Below are 7,364 nucleotides of genomic sequence, written 5' to 3'. Positions count from 1 at the left end.
GGATTTCCTGGTTGTCCTGGTTTGTTTCTCCATTGCTGGGACAAAACACTCTGACCACTACCAACTTGGGGAGGAAAGGGTTTATTCAGCTTACAACTCCCAGGTCGCAGTTCATCAGGGAGCCCAAGGTAGGAACTCAGGGCAGGAACCTGGAAGCAGGAACTGGAGCACAGGCCATGGAAGAATGCTTACTTGTTTGCTCCCCTGGCCCCTGCTCAGCCTGCTTTCTTATGCAACACAGGCCCACCTGCCCATGAGTGGCACCACCCTCAGTGGGCTGGGCCCTCGCACATCACTAATCAAGAAGATGACCCTCAGACATGGCCACAGGCCAGTCCAATAGAGGAAATTCCCCAACTGAGGCTCCCTCAACCCAGGTGTGTCAAGTTGACACTAAAGCCATCCAGCACACTGGTCCTAGTGTTTCGGGATAGTATCCTCTTCTTCATTATCAAAACTGCCACCATCTTCAGCACCATCAGCATCTTCCAAAATGGCTTTATTAAAAGCAACTAATTAAAAAAAAAGCAACTAATTACCCATTCTGCTGTTCTATATTTTAGACAAAAATAATTATAGAGACTTCTAGGAGCTTAGCAACTAAAACTTGGATGAATATGTTAGGGGCTCCCAAGTAGCAGCATAAAGGCATAACTGTAGAGCAACTCACTCCTGTTAGCTGGACCAGAGACTCACTGACAAGATGAAACAACCTCCCCACACACCTACCAACTATTGTGAGATCAGGGTTTCTGGGCCTGGTGGAGTGAGAAGCTTTAGCAGGCACTGCTCTGGACCGCTGACTGATCTTGTTCAAGTTGGTAATGACAATGCTGCTACACATCTCACCCATGAATCAAATGCCCTCTCCCACTTGGGAATGGGTGGGTGGTGAGAAACAGGTCACATCACCTCCTTTTGTTCTTAGTTATCAGAATTTGATATGGTGTTATTTTTCTGGTGTGGCCCATAGGAAGGGGTTGCTGTTCCACTGTAGCATTAGGTATACTCAACCCTTCCTATCGCTGTCATAGAAATGGCCAGTTTGCTAATTCATGTTTCTCTAAACCACATAAAACAAGAAACATTAGGGAAGTAATTGTTGTGTGCTTGCAACTTGTGTTGTGCTAAGGATGAAGAGGTAAGTAGATGCTTTTTAGGAGCTCAGACAGGTGCCACAGGTGCCACTGTAGTACCAGGAGGGGACTCTTGATAGAGGTGTGCACCAGGGCTGAGTATCCGGAAGTGCTGGAGAATTTAGAAGAAAAGAGAATTAATGTGGAAGCAAGGAGATGAATAACCAGGAGAAGAAGAAAGAGGAAATAGGGGTCTCAGTTATCAAGGAAGATTTAAAGACCCTTCCAAAGCTCAAGGAGTGAATGTAGGAATGGAATGGGATGAGGCTAGAAATCTAGGACAGGGCCATATATTCATTTACTTACTCAGCACCTAGTATGAATCAATCACTTTTTCTAGGTACTGAGCTAAACAGTGAGTGAACAGGACAGTTGAGGTCCCTGCTATTAGGCCGTATCCTGGAGGAGAAACCCAAGAGAGCAAGTAGACAAAGAAGTAAGTTCTGATGGTGAGATGTACTATGAAGAAAACACAATAGGGTGGTGGATTAGGGATGGCTATTCAGATACTGTAGGCTGAGTAGTCAGGAAGGGCATTTTGAGGAAGTGACATCTGTATGTGACTTACATGATGAGAAGATGCTACTACCAGGAAAACATAAGGGAAGAAAGAACCCTATGTACCAGGGGAGAGATGGTGGAAAGAGCAGACTCCGAAGGGCCTTGTAAGCCAGGCTAAATTGTTTAGATTTATCTTATAACTGGAAGACACTGGAAGCAGGGCAGATGTGCCTAGACCGGTTCAGTTTAGAAATCTCACACTTGGTTTTCTGAACCTCAGTCTCAATGGAGACAGAAGCTACCTTTTCCCCTACCTAAAGGCTTCTTGAAGGTCAGGTTGGTCAGAAGGTACTGCTCATCAACAGATAAAAAGGTCTTTGGTCCAGACACCCAAATACTTGGCTGAAAATTGAAGCTGAGAGCAAGACTTTAAGGACAAACAGGAGAGGGCTGGAGAGACAGCTCTGGTTAGGAGTATGTACTATTCTTCTAAAGGACATGAGTTTGATTCCCAGTACTCACATCTGGTAGCTCAAAAATGTCTGTTAGTCCAGCTCCAAAGGAATCCAATGCCTCTGGCCTCCACAGGCAACTGTATACATGTACACAGACACAGACACACACACACCCATACACATAATTTAAAATGAAATACATCTTTAAAAAATACTAAAAAGACAAATATTAGGCAAGGATGCATATGTGTGCATGTGGGTGTATCTTACAATATTACCTTAAGCAAATTAGTGAGAAGAGATAAACCATTGCTATTTATTTATTATTAATTAATTAATTATTTATTTTTGGTCTTTTTGAGACAGGGTCTCCCTATAGCCCCAGCTGTCCTGGAACTCACTATGTAGACCAGGCTGGCCTTGAACTCACGAAGAAGATCCGCCTGTCTCTGCCTCCCAAGTGCTGAGACTAAAGGGGTACAGCGCCACCACACCCGGCAAACCATTGCTATTTAAAAGGATATTGTACTGTGCTTAGGCAATTGGAGTGCATAGAAGAGCTGGTCCTGGAGGTGTTGATTGGTTGTTGCTTGACACAATAAGCAGATGGCTTCTGGACTGACTCTCCTGGTCCAGTGAGAAGAAGCAGTAATGGTGTGGTCACTGTCATTTGCTGAGCTGGCTCTTGTTTAGCTCAGAAAAATCTCAGGAAGGACTCACTGAGTGTACAACAGGTGTTTTCAGCAGGTCCTACTTTACCTGATGAAATGTAGGATCTTGTGGGATTTTCCCCAGCCTCCTTCCAGAACAGTTTCTAATATTCCAGTCCAGATCACTGTCCTGTTTAAAACTGTTCCTAGCAGGGGGATGTAGCTCAGTTGCTAGAGTGCTTGTCTAGCATGTATAATGCCTTGTGTTTCATCCCCAGCACCTCAGAAAACTGGGTATAGTGCTGCTGACTTGTAATTCCAACACTAAGAAGGTGAGGCAAGAAGATCAGAAGTGCAAGGTCATCCTCAGTTACATGCAAGTTGGAGGCTACCCTAAGCTACATGAAATGGTATCTCAAAAGCCAAAACAAAACTCACACAGCGCTGTCTAGCAGTCCCCTGCTGCTCAGGGTGAAGTCTGAAAGATTTTCTTTTTTTATTTTTATTTTATGTGTATGAGTGTTATGTCTGCATTTAGGTAAGTGTACCTGTGCCGTGCAATGCCTGCGGAGGACAGAAGAGGCTGTCAGATCCCCTGGAACTGGAGTTATGGACAGTTGTTAGCTGCCATGTGGGTGCTGGGATTCGAACCTAGGTTTTCTGCAAGAACAACTAGTGTTCTTAGCCGCTGAGCCATCTCTCCAACCCCCTGAAAGATTTTCTTAACACTGCCATGACTGTGGTCCTGTTCATTCTCCTGGACCACACTCTGTCTTCCCATGCTACAGGCAGCCATATCAAACCATTTGCTCTTCTCCCAAATATACTATGTTCCTACCTCCATGCCTTTGTGCAGGCTGCACTGTTCTGGGATGACTTCTCTTCCATACAATTCCTCTTTACCAGCTGACTTCTATTCCTCCTTTGGGAGTTGGCTCCAGTGCCAGAAACTTTCCCAATTCACAGAGCTCAGATTGGATCTCAGGGGGACCACAGCACCTTCCCCTCCCTATTTACTTGTATCACTTCTTTTACAGCATTTGAGCCTCCAGGTGTCAGCTCAAACCGTTTCTCCCAAGGCCTCTTTCACTATTTCAGGCTCCCTTTGGGTGGCTTTTTTTTTTTTTTTTTCTTTTTGAGACAGGGTCTTCCTGTAGCCCCAGCTGTCCTGGAACTCACTATGTAGACCAGGCTGGCCTTGAACTCACAGAGATCCTCCTGCCTCTGCCTTCCAAGTGCTGGAATTAAAGGTGTGCGCCACCACGCCCGGCCCTTATTTATTATTTTTATTTTATGTGTATGAGTGTATTGCCTCCAAGTATGTGAGTGCACCCATGTCATGCAGTGCCTTGGAGTTCAGAAAAGGGTTTCGGATTCCTCTGGAACTGGAGTTAAGGATGGTTTGTAGCCACCATGTGGGTGCTGGGAATCAAACCCGGTCCTCTGCAAGAGCAGTCAGTGCTCATAACTGCTGAGCCATCTCTCCAACCCCCAAACTTAAAAAAAAATTTTTATTTGTATTATTTTATGTGTATGAATGTATTCCCTGTATGTATGAGTGCACCTGTGTTGTGCAATGCCGTGGAGGTCAGAAGAGGGCTTTGGATTCCCCTGGAACTGGAATTAAGGACTGTTCATAGTTGCTATGTGGGTGCTGGGAATCGAACCTGGGTCCTCTGCAAGAGCAGTCAGTGCTCTTAACCACTGATCCATCTCTCCAGCCCCAAGATCCAAACTTCTTATCTGTGACGTTTGGCATGATTTGGTCCCTGCCGCCTTCTCCGCCCTTTGAAATGCTTACCCTTATTTAACCAATCCAAGGCACAGTGGCCTTCCCTCTGCTTCTTGAATAGGACAGGCTTATTCCTACCAAAGAGCCTTTGCACTCATTTTCCAGCCTCTGGATATTCCTCCCACAGGGCCTTCTGGTCAAGCCAGCCTCAGCTCTAGGATTATCTCTTCACTGAAGCCTTTCCTAACCCCTGCAAGTGTGTACTCCTCCCCACCCCTCCTAACACTGGCCCCTATCTGAAATCATCACTCATTTGCTGCCTATTTACTCTTTCTCCCTCTCTAGTATCAGGTTTCAGGACCAGCATAGCTCCTTTTTCAGTATGATGTGCAGATACAGTAGGTGCTCTGGGTTTTTTTTTTTTTTTTTAAGTTTATTTCTTTTCCATTTTTTAAATTTATTATTTTTATTTTATGTGTATATTGTCTGAATGTAGGTAAGTGCACCCATGTTGTGCAATGCCCTCAGAGGTCAGAAGAGGGTGTTGGATCCCCTGGAACATGTGGGTGCTGGGAATCGAATCTGGGTCCTCTGTAAGAGCAACCAGTGTTCTTAACCATTGAGCCATCTCTTTAGCCCCTGATTTTTTTTAAAGGTAGCGTTTAACTTTGTATTCAGGCTAGCCTTGAATTTGCAGCAGTCCTCCTGACTCAGCCTTTCAAGTGCTGGGATTAGAGGTATGAGCTACCATACTTGGCTTCAAAATATTTGATTGAGCAAATTAATGGATGAATGAATGAATATAATAGCTTCTGTGACAGAGGTCCTGTCAAACTTACAAACAACAGAAGAATGATACATTGTGATTAAAGAAATAAAGAAGCTGGCCTGCTAAGAGCTGATGGAATGAGCCAGAACGAAACCTGGCTCTGCCAGACTCCTGTGAGCTCACTGAATGTGGGAATCGTCTCATGGCCAGCTCAGCCTGCCTGACTCTAGTCAACCCACAACCAAATTCAATATGGATGAGCTAAAATCAGGGCATGCCTTGGCTTCTACTTTAAGCTCTTCTATATTCAGAGTGCCCACACAGGGCCTATGGGGCATGTAAAGATTCCCAACATTTGTATGTTTCTGCTCTGTTATAACAGGCTTCCTTTTTCTTCAAGTTTCTTGGAACTTAAAAAAAAAAAAAAAGTTGGTAGGCAACAGAAACAATGAATGAAGACAGATGACTCATTCGCCAATACACCTGAGATCTAAAATGTATAAATTTAGCTTATATTACAACAATTCTTATTTTGATAGTCTTTTTCATAACCTTATGAAAATCTGAAAATGCCAGACAAAAAGAATTTTTACACAGCACTGTATTGGTGAATACACAGAGCCAGGCTTCCACAATAAAGCCCACTGATTCTTCAAAGAGAAAAAAGCACAGCCTCCCTCCTCCATCTCTTTCGCCTTTAAAATGACGTCTTTTTAGGTGTAATTTTGCTGTTATCTTTAGCTTTTTTTCCCCACAGGTTCTCTTCTCAGGTTGTTATCAACAAAAATATGAACATGAAAGGGGCGGGAAGCATTTGTTTTTATGTACACATCTTTGTTCATATGAGAGAGGAAAGAATCATGAATACCCACTGCTGCTGCTTCTAAGAACAAAATCTTGATTCCAGCTTTTTGTAGGGAAGATGAATAACATGAATAAAGAGCTTACACATCTTTCCTAAGTGTCAAGGGCCCAAGTTTGGTTCTCTTTATTTAAAATTTAACTCACTGGTTAAAACCAATGGTATCCTCTGTTAGAAGAGGCCTGGAACAGATGCATGCAAATCCCTGTCCTGGGCCTCATAACCCTTAAAGAGCCTCCCCTATCACACTGCTTGAAGTTGTGCACAAGGCTGAACTGTACATGGCAGAGCAACACATATTTAAATGACTTCCATCAGGGTCTTGTCATGAAAACTATCTGAGTGTGGCTCTACAATATCTAAAAAGCAACACTGGGGCTGGTGAGATGGTTCAATGGGTAAAATTGTTTTGCCATCAAGCCTGACAACTGCGTTCAATCCCAGGAACCCACATGGTGGAAGGAGAGACTTCCATAAGCTCTACATACTCCCAGCATAACCTATGCCTCTGTTTTTTCACTTACAGAATGAGGAATATAATAATGACTGTCTCAGGGCAATGGACAGGCTGGGATGGATATGAAGCTCTTAATACCAAGACTGGCATACAAGGGTGTAGTAAATAAGAACTACTATTTTTAGTCATTGAGTGTTAAAACAATTATAGAAGAAATGAATTAATAAGTAAAATTGTAAGCTTTTATGACTATTTTCTGCTCAGGTTTATGTTGGGGACCCCTGCTGTTTAGGGTAGCTGTCTCCCCATGTCCGGATAGCCACAAGCTGGCTCGGCGCGATTGGAGACTCCTCTTCTCAGCGGGGCGCCTTCTGCTCTCCTCCCTGACTTACTTTTGAAATGCCCGTCACAAGATACATGCCCTCCGGCACAGGAGCTACCAGGTTTTAATCAGGCGTTGTCTGATAGCCTGATAGAAGCCCACCGCCCTATGTAAATAAGGCATCCTAAAAGTACCTATCAGCTAAGGCTTCTTCTACTGTCTCCACACTATAAATAGTCCTAGTTTTACCCCAATAAAGTTGGAGCTGAAGCTGGATCACTGAGACTTGGAACCAAGCTAAGTCACTGAATAAAAGGGCTGTACCACTGACTGAGCTGAGTTCTGTGTCTTACTGCCTACGATCCAGCCTCCCCGGGGGGCGCTATCCTTCTGTCATCGACTCACAGAAATCCAGCTTTAGCCGCCCCACACCTCTCCTCGAGACTCGGCAGCTGACGGGCCCCGAACTTAGAGAGAGAG

This window comes from Nannospalax galili, unplaced genomic scaffold (assembly GCF_000622305.1).
Source record: "Nannospalax galili isolate Female #2095 unplaced genomic scaffold, S.galili_v1.0 scaffold856, whole genome shotgun sequence".
NCBI classification, from domain to species: Eukaryota; Metazoa; Chordata; class Mammalia; order Rodentia; family Spalacidae; genus Nannospalax; species Nannospalax galili.
This window is presented reverse-complemented; position numbering follows the sequence as displayed.